This window comes from Delphinus delphis, chromosome 3 (genome assembly GCF_949987515.2).
Source record: "Delphinus delphis chromosome 3, mDelDel1.2, whole genome shotgun sequence".
In the NCBI taxonomy this organism is placed as follows: domain Eukaryota; kingdom Metazoa; phylum Chordata; class Mammalia; order Artiodactyla; family Delphinidae; genus Delphinus; species Delphinus delphis.
This window is the reverse complement of record NC_082685.1, coordinates 131591034-131613441: the sequence shown is the minus strand read 5'-3', so window position 1 is coordinate 131613441 and position 22408 is coordinate 131591034. Positions and strand designations below refer to the sequence as shown.

The 22408-nt window shown below is 43.8% G+C and overlaps 1 protein-coding gene and 1 pseudogene across 1 annotated transcript in view; one reads left to right on the top strand and one right to left on the bottom strand.

Annotated features, from left to right (window-relative positions):
* The window catches only part of ARL15 (ARF like GTPase 15), a 407251-nt gene that overhangs the window by 376225 nt on the left and 8618 nt on the right, over nt 1-22408 (bottom strand). The window lies entirely within an intron of this gene.
* LOC132421632 (3-oxo-5-alpha-steroid 4-dehydrogenase 1-like) lies at nt 8245-9355 on the top strand (annotated as a pseudogene).

The following is a 22408-nucleotide window of genomic DNA, read 5'->3' as shown; positions in this document are numbered from 1 at the left end:
ACATTTTACTGTGGTTTTCCCTAAGAAACTTCAAAAGGTAAGCATGAAAATAAAGGAGAAAAAAAATCTTCAACAAGACGGCAGAAAATACTATACAGTCTGGAAAAAAACTTGATTTCAAGGTATAACAAATTTCCATTCCATCAGGGGATGAAAAAACACATTAATTTTCTTTTTCTAAAGGAGCTGTTTTTAGAATATTTGAGGTGGCGTGCAATCCCTCATTCTGATACAGGGCAAGGTGACAACCATGTTTCCTTATTTTCTCCTCTGTAATTTTGCATGTGATGAAAATAAAAGGTTAATATAGCCAAGTCAACGCTTCTGAGTACCGCGGGTGTGTGTTAGAACTTGGGTGACAAGATGGGGGTAGGGAGAGCAGTAAGTCACCTTCAAATGAGGCCCATGCCTGGATTAGCTACTCCCAAGTAAAGCTAAGATCTAGCATTTTCTCTTGACAGCATCCCAAAACAAGTGGGCTGGAGGCAAAGGTGCAGGATTTGGGAAACTGTGGAGAGAAGACCGGTTCAGTGCGTTCCAAGGTGCGTAGGTGCTCCAGAGTCCTGAGTGGGTGGAATCATCTCTGAGTAAAGATTACGTCTGTCATTATGCTGTAGTCACTCCTCCAGACACAGAAACAAACCGTTGGGAACGCTACGGACTTCAGAACCCGCATCGCCTTCTGTTAGTATAGCTGCTGAAAACATTAACAGTGAATTATTTAACAACTCCCTTGGCACACTCGAAAGGTTACTTTCCCCACTGGGAAATAAGTTAACTTTTCTAAAAAACTCAAACTTGTATTTACAAAATAAAATGATTTTTTATTTACAAAACGTGGAGGAGTTTGCTCCTCAACATCTAAGTTATAGCTTCCTCAGACTAGGAAAAAGGATAGTGATAATCAACCTGGAAAGAAACATTTACGTCTAAAGCAAAACTAGCAAAACTGGTCTTTCGGCATTTTCCAAAATGTTTTCAATTGTAACGGTACCACCATCATCCCAAGAGCATCTATACTTCTCAAGCTGTCCAGGGATGAAGTATGTAAGGGTTCAACCAGTAATCCAAAAAGGAATCACTGCCCTCTCCTGTTAAAAAATATCTTCAGCACATATCTCTCTGTGAAATTCAAACACAAATATTTGAAAAGACATCTAGCAGAAATAATCTCAGAGATTTGAAAAGTCACCTAGCAAAAAAATCAAACACAAACATAAACAGTCATATCGGAATCTATAGATCTCAAGCCAGCAAAATTTTAGCCAATCTTCTGCAAAATGGCACTAAAAGTCATGTGTAATTTCTAAACAAGAGCAGAATCTTGGCTCAATACTGAAGATAAGAACAGTTCTCCTTCTGAAAGTTCTGATTAAAGAAGAATTGTAAGCAGGAAAGAAATGCCCTTCTAACTTACCAGATTAAAATAATTAGTTCAATTCACCTTGGCAAATTTATTCCTTTTACTTTTTGTCATGAACTGAGGATAAAAAAAAATTTCAATCCAAGAAAAAGAAAAAAATTTTTGCTGAGCATCACTAATGTGTCAGGCATTGCTAGGCAAGCAGATATTAGACATACAACGATAAAGAAGACCAACCCTGGCATCGACAGTCTTCCAGCTCAGGAGAGAGCAGTTATTTAACAGACCTGTGACAGAGAACGGCATGATAAACACGTCCAGCATAATAAGAGGTATGCACAAAGGGTTTTAGAGAAACTGAGTAGGAGCACGGAACCCATTACAGGAGTGACAGAAAGACTTTGTAGGGGGCGGATCCCCAAATAGTCTTAAAAGATTGGGAGTTAGCTAGGAGAAAGGGAGTAACGGAAGAGGAAAAGATCATTCCAGATGAAAGTGACAACATGAATAAAAGCAAGAAATATCACAGGATATGCAAGCATTTGAGGGATACTGGTGTATACCTTAAATACCCTCCTGTACTTTTAAATAATCACTTCTCAATCAGACGTTAGTTACTGATACTTGTTGACTATCTACACACTATCTAAAATTCATTCATGTTAAGATTTTTAATTTTAAGGTTTATCATTTTAAGATTTATCTCTAACTCACTGCCGAAGGAAGTTCCACTTGTGAAGGAGCAAGCATGCTGGTCACATTATAAAGCCTGCTCTGCCTCCACACACTTGCAGATAAAAAGACCCATAAGCAAGATAGCCACAGCCGATTAAATTAGCAGGCCGTCCGTCCTCCAGCTGGCCAACAACCACGGAGGGGCCCAGCAGGAAGAGCTAGGCTAGCCTAGACCAATCATTCGCACTCTCCAAGATATGAATGGAAAAGTACTGAGAAGATGAAGCAGTTAGAAGTAGGAAGTGAAGCTGAGAGAACACAAAAAACAAAGGCATTAAGTAACTTCATGACCATGAAAAATCATAGGAACCTAAATGTATGAGGAAGCCGAAAGTATGAATAAAGGAAACTATACAGAAAAGATACACAAAGCAGAGAATACCCTTGCTAGTAATCTCAAGAGAAGTGGACCCAGAGAGATAGAGGTATGTGAGGAATGGCTGAATGCAGTTGCAGAGAATTCTGTTTCTGAGTGAAAAAATGATATATTCACCAGGTTCCTTTGCAGCTAGGTATAGCAATGTGACCAAGCTCTGGTCAATTAAATATAATTAGAAAGTCCCAAAAGTCTCCCATGAAGGAGGTACACTCTTCTGCCCTTTCTCTGTCCTGCTGCCTGGAATGCAGAAGTGATGGCAGGAGCTCTGGCAGCAATTTTGAACCATGAGTTTAGAGTCCACACACAAAAGCAAAAGCATCTTGGGGACCTAATGACTTCTGGAGTTACCTACCTGAGGGGGGGAAAAAGAATCTATCTTGTCGGGACTTCCCTGGTGGCATAGTGGTTAAGAATCTGCCCGCCAATGCAGGGGACACGGGTTCGATCCCTGGTCCAGGAAGATCCCACATGCCACAGAGCAACTAAGCCCATACACCACAACTACTGAGCCCATGCACCGCAACTACTGAAGCCTGCACTCTTAGAGCCCATGCTCCACAACGAGAAGCCACCACAACGAGAAGCCCGTGTACCACAACAAAGAGTAACCCCTGCTCACAACTAGAGAAAGCATGCATGCAGCAACAAAGACCCAATGCAGCCATAAATAAATAAATATTTATTTATTTTTTTAAAAATCTATCTTGTCAAAGCCACTATTTTCCAAACAATTCCAATCCTAATTGATACAATGGTTGAGACAATGTCATCTCAGCAAGAGGGATAGTCCCTTAAAACAGTTAAATGGAAGAGTGATGTGTTCTGATTTACAGTGGTATTATTATCCTCAATTTAGAGATGGGGAAACAGATACCAGCTAGTAATGTGACAGAACCTGGATCTGAACCCAAATCTTTTGGACTTGAGAGCCCATACTTTTAGTCATTAAGAACAAATGAAGGCAAATGAAGGCAAACAAACTGTAAAGCAGGTTCACAAGTATTTCAGAGTTCAACAAATATTCTGACTACTAAAGGCCAATAAAAACCCATGCTGAATACGGTATCTCTGACCTACCACAAATAACACTTTTGACAAGTCCCTGTGACCTTCTAAACAGAAAAGCCTTTTCCCAGCTAGAGTATTCTACTCTAAGTACCTAGGAGAAGGTAGCTGGGCACCAGAAACTGAACACAGGCACCAGCCCCCTCATGCATAGCAGAGGTCTGCCAAATTCTGATTTGTAAGGAGTGGAATAGATATTTAAGAGTACAGAGGATTCTGGGAGACATGAAGTATATTTTTTAAGGTGGAAAGAGGTCATTTCTTTAAGGTGGTAAGAGGTCTTTCTCGTTAACTTTAAGCAAAAGAATTTTCCATACACGTGACAATGAGAAGAGCTCAGCCTTAGTATTACAACTTCCAGGCTCCTGATGCCCCTGAGATGTTTCACTGCCCCATGCAGTAAGGGTGGGATGGAGCAGCAAGCCTCCTGAAAGGTTCAAGGATTTTAGATGGCCAAGATGAAGGCACCAATGTACTTGCCATGAATCTTCATATCTGTAATGAGCATCTCCTTTGTGCCAGGCAGCGTTCTCCTTGCTGGAGACTAAGCAGTACACAAGGCTCAGAAGCCTGCCCTCTAGTCAGGGGTGGCAGGCAAAAGCAAAAATAAATCAAGGTAGATGGTGATAAGTGCTATGAAGAAAAATAAAATAAATGAATAGAATGTTCAGGAGGCAGTGGATTGGGGGTATTACTAATTTTGAAAGCAGATGTGGTAATTCTAACAACATTATGGACAATCAAAGGGATCCCAGAAAAGCTTTCAGCAACTTAACTCTGAAAATCCCTGGCATAAGCAAATGCAGGATTCTATCCTGAAAAGTCAAAGCACCAGACACTCAATTCAACAGTTCACAGATATTAAGAAGGGATCAGGCAGCCATTAAGAGCACAGAGTTGGGTGTCAGACTTCCTTAAATCAAATCCCAGCCATACAACTTACTATTTCTGGGGCCCTGGGTGAGGTACTTAACCTCTTTGCATCTTAATTTGTTATTTGTAAAGTAAAGATAACAGTACTACCTATCTTAGAGGGTTCTATGAGGATTAAGGATTAAGATTAAGAGAAAACACAGTAAGCTCCAAATTGGTGTTTGCTTATTTTTTTAATCGAGTGTCTGTGTTCCAGGCACACAAATTCATCTGAGCATCTGCACTAAGGGGCCGAGGACACTGGAGGCCCCAGGAGATGCACTCTGCCATCAGCTTCTCTGGACACCCTTGATTCTGGCCTTATTTTGTACTCCTGGTGTCTCTTCCTGCGGCCTCCACATTAGAAAGGTGACTTCTCATCGCAATCACTGAAAACCAGGATGCTAAGCCTGAGATTCCCCAAAGGAAGAAACATCCCACAGCATAGGGCTTAGCTCCCAGCACTTTGCCCACACAGACCCGGAACCAGAGGCAAAAGGGAAACCCATTCATTTTAGCCAGACCTCATATTACTGTCCACCTAGGCAATTTACATCTACGTTTAAACCGAAGAGGTTTTAGTCTGCCTTGTGTAAAAATTTATTATTCAATTATCACATTTTAATATTCAATATTATTAATGTTTCATGGATATTGTTTTATAATGATAGGCATCCAGTTTGTAATGCGTTGCTCACTAGACACTCAGGAGCACGATTATTTAGAATCATAAAGAAAATTATATTTTTTAATTCTCTAGAACATGGAATTATCCTCGTTTTCCCTCCCTCTCCTTTTGGATATAATCAAATGAATAACAACTTTTCGGCACTGCCCTTCTGGTTAGAAAACCTTAGAAACTGTCATTTAGGGATTGTGTCTTTGAACATTTTTAAGCCTCTACCTTGAGCATGATGCTTATATCGTCAAACCTATATTTAAAGTCCTCAAAATATTTAAATGGTCAAGCCCTTTTACTCGATCAATAGCTCCCTCTTAACTTATAGAAATTATTGTACCGCCCAGAAAGAAACACTGGTTACAGGAGAATGTGGTCCAATTGTTTAAAGGATCAAAAGAACTCCTATCGGTTTATGACTTGGACAATCTGGACTTGCCCTCTGGTTTTTCTGACCGTGGCAAGGGAAGAAAGGGAAGTGTGAGCTTTGAGTTTAGACTGACCTGGGTTCAAGTCGTTCAGGGTGTGACCATATAAAACTCAGCCGCCCTGAACTGCAACAGCTGGTTCTCAGGCATGAAAAGAAAGGACTACTACTAATACCACTAACCTTACTGGATTAAGTAAGCAAGCCTCGGGGGCTTGGCAAGGAGAAGGCATCCTAACTCGCTGACGCCCAGACCAAGCCACCCACATCTAGTGCTGGGACATGGATGAGTTTCACCAACAGGTCCTCCTCCCGGCTGCCCTCCCGCCCTGTATAATCCAGGCTCCGTGGCAGCAGCCAGAGCAAGATTTCAAAACGTAGATCAGGTCCTATCACCTCCTGCTTAAAACCACTCATTAGTTTAAGAGTAATTTTAAATGAAACTCGACTTCGCTACCACAACCTCCCGGGCCCCCAGCATCCTGTCTGGCTGCCCTCTGGACCCTGGCTTCAGGACCAATCTCCTTGGGCCACTCAGCACCTGAGACCCGTAAACCTGAAACTTATACGAACAGCCACAGTACTTTCACTTGCTGAAGACAAATGACCCCAGTTGAAATGGTCAGGGAAATACCGGGGGTTTTCTGTGAAATCCCAAGGCCACTCGTGCCAAGCTTGGCTTGCTGGGATCTCACTACTTTTGGTTCCTAAGGACTCAGCCTATTTCTCTTTTCTTTTTCAAGGGACACTACTTTTCCTGAGTCTTGTGGATTTTCTCCTTATCCCTACAAGTCTGGCTGCCAAGTGGCACAAGCCCTCCCTCATTTCCCTGCTGTTCACATCCTTGCTTCTCCAAAGGTGTGCACACTGGCCCTTCTGGTACATGGCTTTTACTGCTAATTTCTAAAGAGACCAGACAGAGATGGGGCAGTTGGCATAAAAATCTAATAAGGAAAGTCTGCACACTCACTGCCCTTGTTTCTGATTGTGTGAATAAGCCTCTTAAATTCTTATCCTCTACCTGGGAGGGTGGATCGCTCCAAACTCCTCTTCACTCTCAGGCCAGAAGATGGAATCACAACCACAACAGGGTGAGGGGCCCACCCAAACCCACTCCTTTTGGGGGAGTAATTGGCATTTCTGCAGGCAGAGATTCTAGCCAGTCAAGCGTTCCTTTAAGATGGTGAAAATTTCTAGTAAAGGCAAACGAAACCATACCTATTGGAATCGAATGCAGCCACACACAATATAATTTAAAAGAAGGGCTGTGATTATGTTTTAAGTCACAGGAGAGAAAAAAAAAAAGAAGACATTTATTAGGAGACTACTATGTGCTGGGTGTTTTACATGCTCACTCAGTCCTCACAACTAGAGCAAGGTGGGTATTTCTAGGCCTATCTTTCAGATGGAAAACTGAGGGTTACCAGCCTGTGGCAAGTAACTAGCAGAACTTAGATTTCCGCCCACGTCTGATTCTAAACCTGTGGTTTTCAAACTCTGCTCCCCAGATATGGTTCCAAAGAGGCAGCTGGATATTTGAGAAATATTTTTTAAACGAAATTGAATCTTTATTATCTTAGAGACTGAAATGAGAAAAAAATACATATTCAAATATACTGTACATGAAACTTTTAACACACTGGAGAATGCCCACACATTTACTTGTGCTGCCGGAGTGATCTTCTTTCGGCGGGCAGGGTGGGGAGGTAGCCTCAGAATAAAACCTATATTCTGCCTTCTGATTGAAGAGTAATTTAGAATTGAGCTACTTTAATATCTGTAACACTTGCAACTATGATTCTATGAGAATCTTGTTCTTCCTTAACCTCACACAAAAAAAACAAAATGTGTAACTGAATGAACTAGAAGATGAACCTTCAGTTCTCATTCATCTAAATGGATCGAAATGAAATTCGATCCATCTAAATTCAGTTCTGTGTTTATCCAAACAGCTTCATTGGGGGCTTCCCTGGTGGTGCAGTGGTTGAGAGTCCGCCTGCCGATGCAGGGGACACGGGTTCGTGCCCCGGTCCGGGAGGATCCCACATGCCGCGGAGCGGCTGGGCCCGTGAGCCATGGCCGATGAGCCTGCGCGTCTGGAGCCTGTGCTCCGCAATGAGGCCACAACAGTGAGAGGCCCGCGTGCCGCAAAAAAAAAAAAAGTTTCCAAAAACCAAAACTCTGATGTCAGTGAAAAAGAGCGAAATACTGCCTCTCTTCTTCAAAGAGGTAAATCCTACTTTACGAGTCCAGCAGTTGGCAATCTACAATCCATGGGCCAAATCTGGCTCACTGCCTGCTTTTTGCAAATAAAGTTTTAGTGGAACACAGCCACGTCCATCTATGGCTGCTTTTGTGCAACAACGGCAGAGGTGAGTAGCTGAGACAGAGACCGTATGGCCTGCAGAGCCTAAAATATTTACTAGCTGGCCCTTTACAGAAAAAGTTTGTGCACCCTGTTCTAATCCATCATCCAGCGTTTTTCCACAAGCAAAGAACTGTGTTACTTTCAATGTTACAGGCTATAGTGCAGTACCCAAAAGATTCATCCCTGTATTGTCTACGATGCCCACGTCCCTACGAAATTAAGCATTGCTCAGCAAGTATTCGTGGGCTGCTTCGGGGCCGCCAGTGCGGGGCTGATTCAGCCACGGGGCTTTAGGGGCGGCGCAGACCTCAGGTAACCGCGCCTCCCGCCCCACCTCCCAGAGCGGCCCTATAAGTGCCCCGTCGCGGCCGGGCCCCGGAGCACGCCTGCAGCAGTGCAGCTGGCTGAGCCATTCCTGCTGAACGCGCTCGCCTACCTGGAGAGCGCCCCGGGCTTCCTGTGCTACGTGCTGCTGAAGCTGGCGGGCTGGCCCTACGGGCGCTACGCGTTAGTGCGCTCCGCCTTCCGGCTGCCCGAGCAGGCCGCCTGGGCGGTGCAGGAGCTGCCCTCGCGGGCCCTGCCACTCCTCGCCGGGCCGACCCCGCCAGCCGAGCGCCTCAACCACTGGCCCAACTGCATCCTGCTGGCCATGTTCCTCGTCCACTATGTGCAACGGGCCTTGATTTCCCCCTTTTCAGATCCGAGGAGGAAAGCCCACACCATTGTACGCCTTTATATTGGCATTCGTGTTCTGCACCTATAACTGGCTACTTGCAGAGTAGATACCTGAGCCAGTATGCAGTGTGTGCTGACGACTGGCTCACTGACCCCTGATTTCTAACAGGTTTTGTCGTGTGGTTGACAGGCATGCTAATAAACATCCACTCAGATCATGGCCTAAGGAACTTCAGGAAACCAGGGGAGACCAGCTATAAAACACTAAGGAGAGGGCTTGTTTTAGTACATCACTGCAGCCAGCTACTTCCGAGAAGTCGTCCAGTGGTGCGTCTACACCCTCGCCAGCGGGTCCATTCAAGGCTGGGCTTTCGCTCTGTTCACCTTCTGTGTCCTGTTCACCAGGGCTCAGCAGCATCACCAGTGGTACCATGAGATATTTGAAGATTATCCAAAATTCAGAAAAATGATGATTCTGTTTTTGTTAAGTTCATTGTCAATGGAATTATCTTCAACTTGAAGCTTTCGATGATGTTTCTCTTGGATTATATAAATAAATTTATGTCTCTGTAAGTTTTCTGCTATTTCATCTTTTTCAAGATTGCTCAAGGGATTTTTTCCCCTAGCAAATTTGTATGCTACCTAATAACAGTCTAATCAAACTGAAATTGCAGGTTGAACTATGCTGCTGCATACCAGGTCAGGAATCTGGAACTCTGTAATTGCGGCTGACCCTCCTGTGATTTTGGGTTTGCCTCTATGGACCAAAACGTTTCTGTACCGCTTACAGAACCCCCTACAGCAATGGGTTTAAGGTCAAAGGCGATGTCGCCCCGTCCTCCCCATGGAGGCATGTTCTGTCTTTGTGTCCCTTTCATCCCACTAGGTCGGAGAGGCCTCGGTACCCACAGTGTACCCACAGCCTCTCACTGTTGGGTGCTGGGCAGGCAGAGAAGTTGTGCACAGAGAAAGGGGGCGCCCATCAGAGGCTGGTGCAAAGGGCCTCTGGTACCTGCTGCAGCCTGGTCCACCAGGTGACTTCACTGGCAGGACAGGGCACTGGGGGCATTCTTAAGGAGCAGTCTGCTGTGTCCCCCCACAAAGGGGACTTATTGGAGGCCCTGGGCTAGGAGCACAAAGGTGCTGCAGGGCACCGCGCCCGTCTTGGGCCACTCGCCATGAGCCATCAGGAGTCTCTGACCTGGGATGGTTTTTCTACCTCCTTCTAGGTAGAATTAGAATTTTTTTGTAAGGCACTTTTTAAGTACCTCTCAGTACTACAAAACTATAACTTGAAGCAGAATTTCTTATTTTAGATGCACTCAAAAACCCCATGGAGATAAATGGCAGTAATAAAATGTACTACTTATTGCCAGATATGTAAAAGAAATCTCCCCACTAGAAAGATGTTGAATCTCTTGACCCCTCTGTGAAAATCTAACGAACACATGGTAAAGACCCCGCCTCTCCTGGGAAGGCACTGCCTCTGTTGCTGCCACATTTATAGAGGTGGAAACTGAAAGAGGAAGTGGAGAGAGTCCATGTGCACTTATGATTGCTAAGGATGCTAGGTGGCAGGGGCCTTCAGGACACACCTGATGCTGTGTCCTGTATGTTGTCCAAACGCCACCTTTGGGCAAGGAGTAGGCCCTCCTGCCCCTGCACCCCAGGCCCCCGGGGCACCCCATCAGCTCCCTCCCACCCTTCTCCTGGCTCACCTTCCCAACCAGGGGCTCCCCGCCACGAGTTTTCATGTAGAAACTGTATTCTCCGTGTTAGTGGTTTTTAGAGTCTCTTAGCGTTTTAGAAACATTTCCTGATGGTGGTTGTGCTTCATTTTAACTAAAAATGGAATGCTTTTGCAGGGAAATTTTTATGATCAAATAATCTTTGGCCCTTTTTCTGACTGACTAATTACTTGAAACCATAAAACAAATATTTAGGATCTCCTCTGGAAAACTCAAAAATTTAAGCAAGTCTTGATTTATTTGGGCCCCTGGGTTCTAGAAGGTGTACCTGGCCAGAAAGTTGCTTGTCTGAGAGCCAGAGGGGCTCACTGTGAATTTTACTTCTGTTGGTGCTTTTTTATCTGAGTGACCAAAAGTTTGGGGTAAGTCAGCATTTGATGCACGGTTGCTACTTCACTCGCATGCACTGGATGGATGACTGACATAGGAAGAGATCTTGTTCTATCTTGCCTGCCTGTCTTCCGTTTGCTAAAAACTGTAACTTAGCAAATTATGGCAATTTGTTATCGTGTCAATTATAATAATTAAAGAGATTAATAAAATTACTGTTAAAAAAATAAGTATTTGTGGAGTGAGGAAAGTTAGATAGGAAGAGGAAAGAAGATACGGGGGAAGGGAAGGACAGTAGGGCTTTTCTTTTCCCAAAACTATTCTGACATATACCCTTCAAAAAATTATTTTAAAACCTAGCAGATCCCCTTCTTGCTGTAACTAGGTATTTGAACACAGGGATGTACAACTGAATTAAAATAGAGAACTTAAAGTTACTATGTTTCATTTCAAGCAGATCAACACTGATTGAAATGTTGTCTAGTAAACAAAAGTCCTTGCTAATTCTGAATACCCAGGAAAATGCTACCCACCCACTTTTTTTAAATTGAAAGGTCTTTATTTTGATTTAACGTGAGACTTTTTTAATTGAAGTATAGTTGATGTACAAAATTACATAAGTTACATGTGTACAGTATAGTGATTCGTGATTTTTAAAGGTTATACTCCACTTGTAATTATTATAAAATATTGACTATATTTCCCATGTTGTATAATATATGCTTGTAGCTCATTTTATACATAATAGTTTGTACCTCTTAATCCCCTACTATCTTGCCCCTCCCCTCCTTCCCTCTCCCCACTGGTAACCACTAGTTTGCTGTTTATATCTGCAACCATACCCACTCTTAAAAGAATATTCATTTTCTGTTACTGTTGTTGTTTTAGAATCACTCACTGCAATAATATAAAGTAATTGGGATAAATGACCTTTGCCTCAGAAATGAACTCTTAAGCACTCTGGATTTGGGAAAAAGAGAATTGCTTTAAAACAGATGAGAGATTCAAACCATCAATGAGCTTGTTAAATCTTGATTCTCATCCCCAGCATTTCTTCACAATTATGTATTTTTACGTTGGTTTATTCAAGACAACTTTTGTACAAAGAATTAAAATATGCATCACTTCTTACACAGCTCTTTATAATTTCAACTTTTTTAGCAACTTGTTTCATTATACTTGTGGCTCTCCTAGGTAACAAAGAATCCAATTTGAAGAGCTTTAAAATCAGGAGCTGAAGATCTCACTTCTTGACACGGGAATCAAAAGAGAAAATTTTTGAAATTTTGGAAGTCTGCTTTATGAAACTGTTCAAAGTGGATCTTAAACACATAATTATTTACAATAAAGTTCAGTAAGAAGTGAGTACTTAGAAGTCAAGAAATGGAAAATATCCACCTATGGGTATTTTCAAAGATGACCAATAAAGTTAGGCATTCCCCCCAAATAAAGTCATATTTGGGAGAAAAGTAAAACATCAGTAGCACAGGTATCTATTTCCCACACACTCAGGCTGCAAAAAAACTGCAGCCTGAATCCACAGAAATGATAGAGAACAGCTCCTCTTCAGGCTCATGAAGTACTGTAATCCTGCCCACAGCCCAAGGTCAGCTCACAGGGGCCCTGAAAAAGTTAGGAAACCCAAAGAAGTCCAGGAATGATCAAATAATCCTATCTCAATGACCCAGTCTTTAAAACATGCATCTCGAAAACCCAACAAATCATGGGGAAAATCATGTTACATTAAGAGAAATAGTACTGGTGAACAACATAGATGTACAATATTTCTATGTGAAATAAAACAGAGAGGAAAAGAATTTCAATCACCACAAGAGGTTTTCTACCTCTAACACAATGACTTGAAAAACAGAACCAGGCACATTCAGGGAACATTCAAAATGACGACGTTATCCAATAAATCAGCTCACTGCTCTGTCGTCTACAACAGGGGTCTCCAACCCTGCGGCCACCGTTAGGAAGAGGACCGCACAGCAGAAGGTGAGCCGCGGGCGAGTAAGCAAAGCCTCATCTGACGCTCTCCATCACTCGCATTACTGCCTGAAGTAGCTGGCTGCAGTGATATACTAAAACAAGCCCCTCGGGCTTCCCTGGTGGCGCAGTGGTTGAGAGTCCGCCTGCCGATGCAGGGGACACAGGTTCGTGCCCCGGTCCGGGAAGATCCCACATGCTGCGGAGCGACTAGGCCAGTGAGCCATGGCCGCTGAGCCTGCGCGTCCGGAGCCTGTGCTCCGCAGCGGGAGAGGCCACAACAGTGAGAGGCCCGCGTACCGCAAAAAAAACAAAAAACACAAGGCCCTCCATCCAGTCTCCCCTGGTTTCCTGAAGTTCCTTAGGCCATGATCTGAATGGATGTTTATCAGCATGCCTGTCAACCACACGACAAAACCTGTTAGAAATCAGGGGTCAGTGAGCCAGTCGTCAGCACGCACTACATACTGGCTCAGGTATCTACTCTGCAAGTAGCCAGTTATAGGTGCAGAACACGAACGCCAATATAAAGGCGTACAATGGTGCGGGCTTTCCAACTCGGATCTGAAAAGGGGAAAATCAAGGCCCGTTGCATGTAGTAGACGAGGAACATGGCCAGCAGGATGCAGTTGGGCCAGTGGTTGAGGCGCTCGGCCGGTGGGAGGGCAGCTCCTGCACCGCCTGACCCATCCGTGGAAAAACTGTCTTCCATGAAACCAGTCCCTGGTGCCAAAAAGGTTAGGGACCACTGGTCTACAACGTGCCGCCTCTCAGGAAACATTCGTAAGGGAAGAAGGGATAAAAGAGCTGGTCAATCACATGCTAGGAAAAAAGTTCTCACAAGCACAAACTTGACTCTCAAACTGTTTGATTCCAACAAAAGAGAAGTTGAAAGTTCCAAACGAGTGTAATTCTACAGTAGGACCTCAGAAAACTTGCCCACTTAGTTTAAAGTAAGTTGGCTCATTTGGCCAAACTTACGTAACAGCTGTAGGCAGAATTGGCCTGAAGAGATGCGGGCCACCCTCTGCCATGCCAGGACCTTTCACCCCTATAAATCAGAAAGAGCTGCCACTTAACCCATCAACAAGCAACTGCAATATCGTTAACCTAGTTACTCCGTGCTATGTTTATTAGGTGGAGGCAGAAAGATTTTTGAAAAGCTGGTATTGGAAAAATGAAGAATCAGAGTGAGAACATTTTGGTGACAACAGTACCACAAATCCTTGTTTTATAAAGAGAGTTCCAATTCAATAATGGCAAACACTTTTATCTTGCTCATGGTACTAGTCTCTCTACTGAATGCTTTATATATTTTAACTCAACTCTGAGTGGTAGGTACTATTATGCCCATTGCGCATATGAGGAAACAGGCACAGAGGCTGCACAGCAGGTAACTGACAGCTAGAATGCAAGTGCAGGGAGTCCGACTCCAAGGTCAGTGCCCTTAAATATTACTCTGTGCAGCCTCTCAGCCCAACCACTGACTTAGCAGCTATCTTGTGTACCTATGTCAGGCTCTGGGGACACAAAGAGGCCCACAACCCAGCCTTGCACTGTGAAACACTGTGCTTTGTCTGGTAACAGATAGGAACCAAGGCCTGAGGCAGGGCTGTAGCTGGCCCATTAGCACCTCTGTGCCAGTGCACAATGGGGACCTTGGCAAGCTGGGCAGGGGCTGGACTGCAGGTGTGCTTGCCCCCTTGGCCAGGCACCTCCGTGTGGTGTCCCGTGAGCTTAACTGTCTACGGCAGCCCCAGGAACAGCCCTGGAAGGAGCCTCAATTCAGTTCTGGCAGTGGAAGACTTGCAAGAGAGAAGGCTTAAATTAGAGTAGGAGGCAAAAGGTGAACTCTCCAACCAAAACTTATTTCTCCAACACGACGCTTTGTGGTCACTTTGACTAGACAGAAGCCAGGCTCACACACGTCTCTGCAGCTTTATTAACAGTGCATCCGGATTACTATGCGATTGTTCTGGACATGTCACATGCAGGTTAGCTCACAGGCTGCCCTGACAAAACAGCCCTAAGCAGGCTGCCTTCACAGAACCAACTCCTGGTCCCAACAAGCTGCCTGTTACTAGCTTTCAGTCCAGTGGAAAGGTCTGGGCCGTCCTCGTCAGCTTCTGGACTCAGCAGCTTGAACCACCAGTTCTCTGCCCTGGGAGACTGGTGCCAGGGGCTTTGAGGGACCCAAACTCCAGGCACCCTCCAAGGAGATGCAGCCCGTGTGAGAGAGACAGATGTCCACAGTGCGTCCCTGGAGAGAGCCCCGTCCCCTCACTCACTGGGGACCAGGACTCCTTTGCAAGTACAACCACTCTTAGTGGAAAAGTAGGCTGAGGGTCTGAAGAATCAGGTACTTGAGCTGTGGGTTTACTTATCTGAACTAGGACTCCCTCCTTGCAACACAACCAACTTGGGCCTCCCTTCTCCCATCTCCTTGACCAGGGAGCTGCTAGATCAAATTATTCTGGGAAAACATCCGCCTGACTGCACCATCTTCCAGATCACGGTTACCCTTACCCCACGCTGCTCTGTGTCTCCTCTCCAGCAAGCCAGCCTCGCGCAAGTCCATTCCCTCCCCAGTCTCTCCACAGAGCCCTCTGCCCTGGGGTCGTGGTGGTACAGGTCCGGATGTGGTGTAGTTAGTACGCATTAATTATGCATATTGGTTAGGAGGGAGGGCTTTGAAGCAAGACTTCCTGGGTTCAAAGCCTGACTCTGCCACCTCCTAGCTGTATGTCCTTCAACAAGTTGCTTAATCTTTCCATGTCTCAGTTTTAACATCTGAAAAACAGAAATGATACACACCTCATAGGGTCCTTAGAAAGTGCCTGCCAATATAAACGCTGTGAAGGGGTTTTCGTTGTCATTGCTATGATGACAGTAAGAGGGGGTGGCAGAGAAAGAGGTGCCAGGCACTGTTCTGAAATACATGTATTATTTTAGTTAATCCTCACAACAAACCCAAGAGGTAGTTAGTTACTCTTACTCACCCCACTTTACAGAGGAGGAAGGTGAGGCATTGAGAAGTTAAGTAACTTTGCCAAAGCTAGAGTAGTAGAGCCAGGCAGGCAGTTCAGCCCAAAGCCTGCAGCACTCAACCGTGAAACAAACTCCTCTACACCCACAGAACTTCGTTAAATGCCCCCCCCCACCTTGCTCAGTCCCTCAAGGTCACCTTCGAGGATCTCCAGGGCATTCCTCCTCCCCCACTCCTTTCAAGACTCCGGGCAATGAGCTCTAACATCTAGCTCTGTGTGCCTCTCCTTGTCAAGGACATTGGCCGACCTTCCCTCTTTCACTGAGGATTTCTGAATCTGCCCCAGCCTTTTGCTCCAGCCCAAGTCCTGCCCCGGTCCTGCTGACTTCGCCAGCCACAAGGATGTTATACCCAGCACCTGCGCTGTATTTCCTCTTCTACGTCTTAAGCTCCCCATCCTTCCCGCAGCCACGCACCACGACGCACTGGAGACTCCCCTCCGAGAGCCACTCTGCAATCTTAAATTCATACATCCTATTGTCCCCTACAATGAACTTTCTCTCCCTCCAGTTTTCTGAACAGTTACTCCAAATAACTCCAATACTCCCACCGTTCATCCGCATCAAGACCACCCATCCTCGCATCCTCTACTTTCTACTCGCCCTTCCTTCCTTTCCACTAACTCAGAGCTCAAGACGGTCTATCACTTCAGCCATCCTCTTGCCAGTGTCCTAAATTCCTCTACCCCATTAACCACCCACTGACTCACCTTGGAAAAATCCCAACCTTTATCCATCTAACTGCCCACCTTCCTGAAACCAACACCCAAACAGCTGCAAAGTCTGTGTCCCTGGTCATCATGGCCCTCATTCTTCACTGTAGCTACTTCAGCTCAAACCCCTCTGCCACCATATTTCAGTCACACTCAGCAAGATGACCTCACACTCCACTTCATCGGCATTTAATCATCTCAAGTTCGGTCCCCTTTAGAAAGGAAAGCCGCCACTCAATGTCCCCTCCCCCCTCCAGTTCCAGCCCTGGCCTTCTTCTCGTTCGTGGTGAAATTTCTAGGCAGTCTCGACTGCAGCGGCATCATTTCCTCACTTCGCACCAGGCCTCTGAGAGCCTCTGGTCAAGGTCATCACTGACGCGAATCCAGTGAGCACCGTGCAGCCATTATCTTCCAGGATCTCTGGGCCACAGTTAACACAATTGGCCACTTCCTCCTCCTGGAAAGTCTCCCTTCTCAGCCCGCTCAGCAGGACACTCTCCAGGTTTTCTCCCAACCTTGCAGCTCTCTTTCCCTCTTGAGATTCCTTTCCTGTGGCTGATCCCACAAAAACTGCGTGCCTACTATGTGCCGGCCCTGGCTGAGGCACTGGGCTTCCTCGGGTTCTCCCCTCCCCACCCAGCACAACCCTCCCTGGGCGAGCTCAGACGTGGACGTGACCTTGGCTTCAGTTACCATCTAAGTGGTTTAGGGTGGTCAGACGTTATCCAGACCTGGGTTCAGATTCTGGCTCCATCACATCACAGGCATGACACAATTTCTCTAAGTCTCAGTTTTCTAATCTCTAAAAGGATATTGAGTTGGCCAAAAAGTTCGTTCGGGTTTTTCTGTTACGTCATATGGAAAACCCGAACAAACTTTTTGGCCACCCCAATAGTAATAAATCATGCATGAAAAATATGTAGCACTATGCCTCCCACCTGATGATTTAATAATATAGTGTATATATATGGCGAGTAACAATATTGCTTTTAACTACTCATCCAAGGCTCACCTCTCAGCTCCCATCTACTTACACGAAATCTCAACTTGGACTTCCCACAAGCAGTGCAAACTCCAGACTCAAAGTCCTCATCTTCCCTCTCCATGTGCTATTCCTTCAAGTGTCACCTATCACAGTACACGACCCATTTAGCCTCCCTGATGCCTGTCGTGGTCCTAAAACATGCCCGTAAATCCTCTGGCTTCCTCCCACCAAGAGGTGGTGTCTGTCTCCTGCCCTTGGCCCGAAGCATGCCTTTGCAACTGCCTTGATAAACAAGTGCAGTACAAGTGATGCTGCATGACTGCTGAGGCCAGGTTAGAAAGACCAGCAGCTTCCACCAGTTTCTCTTGGTACATGCACTCTTTGAGCCTTCCAGCTGGATGTAAGCAACGCCGCTCCCCTGAGTCCTCATGCAGAAAGACTGCGCGAAGAGAGATGCCGCAGGAGTTCACACTTTTCCAGCCCCCAGATTTGCATGTTCCCAGCCCAGATGCCAGACCAGTGTATGAAGAAGCCTCGAGATGCCCCCAGCTGCCATCTGACGGTAACGTAATAAGGCATCCTGAGCAAGAACAATCTAGCTTATACTCAAAGAGACAAACAATAGCAAGATTTGGCAAAGATGTAAAGAAACTGGATCCCCATATACTGGCGGTGAGAATGTAAAATGATGTAGACACTTTGGAAAACAGGTTGGCAGTTCCTTAAAAAGTTAAGCCTAGAGTTACCATATGACCCAGCAATTCCACTCTAGGTATAACCCAAGAGAACTGAAAAGATATGTCCCCACAAAAACTTGCACATGAGCATTCATAGCAACATAATAGCCCAATAGTGGAAACAACCCAATGTCCATAAGTTGATAAATGGACCAGTAAAACATGGTACACCCATACAACAGAATATTATTAGGCAATAGAAGAAAATGAAGTACTGATATATATTAAAACATAGATGAATCTTAAAACATTTATGCTAAATGAAAGAAGTCAGATGCAAAAAGCTACATATTATATGATTCTCTTTATATGAAATGTAAATAAATGTCAGGATAGGCAAATCCATAGAGAGACACAAAGTAGATTAGTGATCGCCAGGGCCTAGGGAGAGGGCGACTGCTAGAGGGTACAGGAATTCTTTCTGGGGTGATAAAAACGTTCTGGAATTAGATGCGGTTGATGGTTGCACAACTTCATGAATATATTAAAAACCACTGAATTGTACAATTCAAAAGGGTGAGCTGTTATCTTGTAAATAACCTATAATGGAAAATAATCTAAAAAAAGAATAGATTTATATATATAACTGAATCACTTTGCTGTATACCTGAAACTAACATGATACTGCAAATCAACTATATTTCAATAAAATTTTTTTTAAAAGGGAAAAACAAGAACAGCCTAGCTGAACTCAATTTACCTCCAGATTCATGAGTAAAATACATGACCATTATTAAGCCGCTGTTTTAAGGTACTCTGTTATTCAGGAATGGATAACCAGAATGATGCTCAAACCAAAACCCTGAAAATTATCCCTAAAATCCCCTTTGGTCTCATCTTCTACATCCAATGACAAAATCCTGGCAATTCGCAAAATGTTGCTTAAATCCACCTACTTTTCTGCATCCTTCCTGCCCCTACCTGGCTGTGAATACCATCATTTCATTCCTGAATCAGGACAGCATCTTCTTAACTGGTCTTCTTCCTCCAGTCTGGCTGCCCTTTCCAATCCTTCTCCACAGTGCAGCCAGATCTGACCATGTCACTCTAGGCAAATGTTAAAGGTTCCCACAATGTGACTGTAGAGGGACTCTGCAGCTCAAGTGTAGACACTGAGCCTGACTCTGCTCCAGCCACACTGAGCCCTTGGAGTTCCTTGAAGCGACGGAGTTACTCACCCCCAAGTCTCTACACAAGCTGTTCCTTCACCCTGGCTCTGGCCCTGCCTGTCACTTGGCCAACTCTACTCAGCTACAATGTTGCAGATTAAAAATGGCTCCTCTGAAAAGCTCTCCTTGGCCCTCAAGTCTAAGTTTCCCTTTCATATACTGCATTAGTAACCTTTATTTCCCTCTGAATAGAATATGCCACTCCAAAACATAACTGCTTACTTTTCATCTCTACAAGAGTATAAGTTCCTTGAGGGCAGGCCAATGTCTTATTCACTTGTATATCCCTAGTGCCCAGGACAGCACCAGAACCTAGAAGGCTTATAAAAAAAATTAGAGCTATTTGAGTGGATGAATGATAATTCTGTAAAGGCAAATTTATGATCACTTAAAGAATTAGAAAGAATGGAAAAAAGAAGAAAGTTATTCCAAAAGGGATACAAGATGACTGAGAAAAATTTTGAAATAAAAGAAACATTTAGGATTATCTAATTAATCCCACCTTTTTATAGATGAAGAAATTTAAGACAATAACATTGACTGGTTTGCCCAAACCTCACACTTAGTTGTTTCAAAGCCAGGAATACAACCAGGTCAACCAACCTCCATAGTACCTCTTCAGCGTTTCAGGATTTTCAAATGAATCACACAACTCAATAATGTAGGAATTTCAGACTATGGCCAAGTAATTTCTCCAAATTAAAAAAATCTGCCTTATAATCCTCTTGTACTATATTGTTCTCATGCCTGAACACACGGATGTAGCTCTGGGCAACTTTACATTTCTTTAGCGTACACACTCATCAGAATAAGTAAAGGAGTGACAATGTAAAGACTTGGTGAGGATACGGAATAACTGGAACTCTTACACTACTGGTACAAGTCTAATTGGTACAACCACTTTGGGAAAAGTTTGGTGGTATTTAGTGAATCTAAACATATGTATGCCCTGTGAACCTGAAATTCTACTTGACCCAACAGAAATGAGTGCTTATTTCCACCAAAACCATGCACAAGAATGTCTGTAGCAGCTTTATTCCAAATATCCCCAAACTGGAAACAACCTAAACACCCATCAACAACAGAATGGATGGATTAGTAATAGTATATTCATACAATATTGCATTGCAACTAAAAGGAACAAACTACTGATTCACTCAACATGGATGGATTACACAGGCATGCTGAAAGAAATCACACACAAAAGAATACAAAGCTGTGATTCCATTCATATTAAGTTCAAAATCAGGCAAAACCAATCTATGTCAATACTGCCTGGGAAGGAACATAGAGAGCCTTCTGGGGTATTAGAAAGGTTTTACATCTCCACCTGGGATGGTTACAAGACACAGGTACATATAAATTCATCTAGCTGTACCTTTAAGGCTGTACACATTACTGTATGCAAATTACACTTCAATTAAAAAGAAGACAACAATTTGGTGAATAAAAAATTTGATTAGGGCTTCCCTGGTGGCACAGTGGTTGAGAGTCCGCCTGCCGATACAGGGGACACGGGTTCGTGCCCCGGTCCAGGAGGATCCCACATGCCGCGGAGCGGCTGGGCCCGTGAGCCATGGCCGCTGAGCCTGCGCGTCCGGAGCCTGTGCTCCGCAACGGGAGAGGCCACAGCAGTGAGAGGCCCGCGTACCGCAAAAAAAAAAAAAAAAAAAAAAAAAAAAAAATTTGATTAGAAAAGAATAAGTGCACATTAGCTTTATGTAATACCTTATTTTCATGAAGTACAGTATAAACATTCTCATTCAACCCTTACAGCCCTATGTTAAAGTTTTTTTTGCAAATAAGATTCTCATTTACTAGTCATAATTACTATCTTTAAAAATACCTGAATCAGAGAAGAAAAGAGGAAATAAAAATTAAGTGATAGTAAAAATTAACTTTAACATTCTTTTTGGGACTAGAAGTCCTAATATGAGTAATTTGCAGAACAGACAAAAAAACATGTTTCATCCAAGGTCAAGGACAAATCTTTTGTGCCCAGCTCTTAAAATGTACAAGAAAGTATGTGCTCTGACGTAATGTTTAGTTACATTATTTCACAAAAATTGTACACTGCCATTTCTGGAGAGTATAAAAATCCCCACGGTGTCACTGAAAGGCAGGGGGGCTGGGGGAGGGCAGAATCCAAGACATACACAAGGAGAAAGAGACAGACTCGTTTTATCTATACTTGCCCCCCTTCTGTTAATGCCATTATATTGAGTCATATGGACTCCTACACCAATCGGTACAGAAATTATAACGCGATTTTTTTTTAAACACACTTAATAATCAATAGTCATCACAGAGGCTCTGATGCTATCTGAATTTTTCAAATGAGGAAATTGTAGTTTGGATTAATTTGTCTTAGACCAGGTTCCCAGTATTTGGGGTTTTAGAAATAAGTACATTCTAAATATATACATACATACAAACCTGAGGATGGATAAGGATTGTCATCTTTTTATTCTAACAGGTAATAACATTTTGAGAGCGAGAGAGAGAGAGATATACTATCGTTCACTATCATCAGAATAGACAGCATATTCTAATATCTACACAAAGTTGGAAAGATATAATCTCATATTTTTAAGACTATAAAATAAATGTACAATGACTTTGTAACACTCTGACTTTCCCTTTTTGCTATGGACCGACATTTGGAAAACAACTCGTATTACTCAGGTAATAGGTGGAATATCTAGGAATCAAATACAGGACTTCAAACTTTTTCTTCTCTATCACAAAATAAAACACATACATATTAAGATTACGGATGTGTTACCAACCCTCATAATAACTGAGGCAGCTGGGATTACTCAATTTCTCCTGACCCTCAGTTTCATCAACCATAAAACAAGAATACAAGTTCCTACACCTCTCAGAGGGTCGCTGAAAAGACCAAACAAATGGTGAATGTATATTAAGTACTTCCTGCCGAATCTAGGACAGAGTAAATTCTCAATCAATATTAATTATCATCATTATCACCGTCTTTACTATTACATAACTTTAACTTAACAAACAGCAGCTGATTATATCCAGGCACGGTTTATTAACTTATTTAATCCATAAGTCAAAGCTTTAAG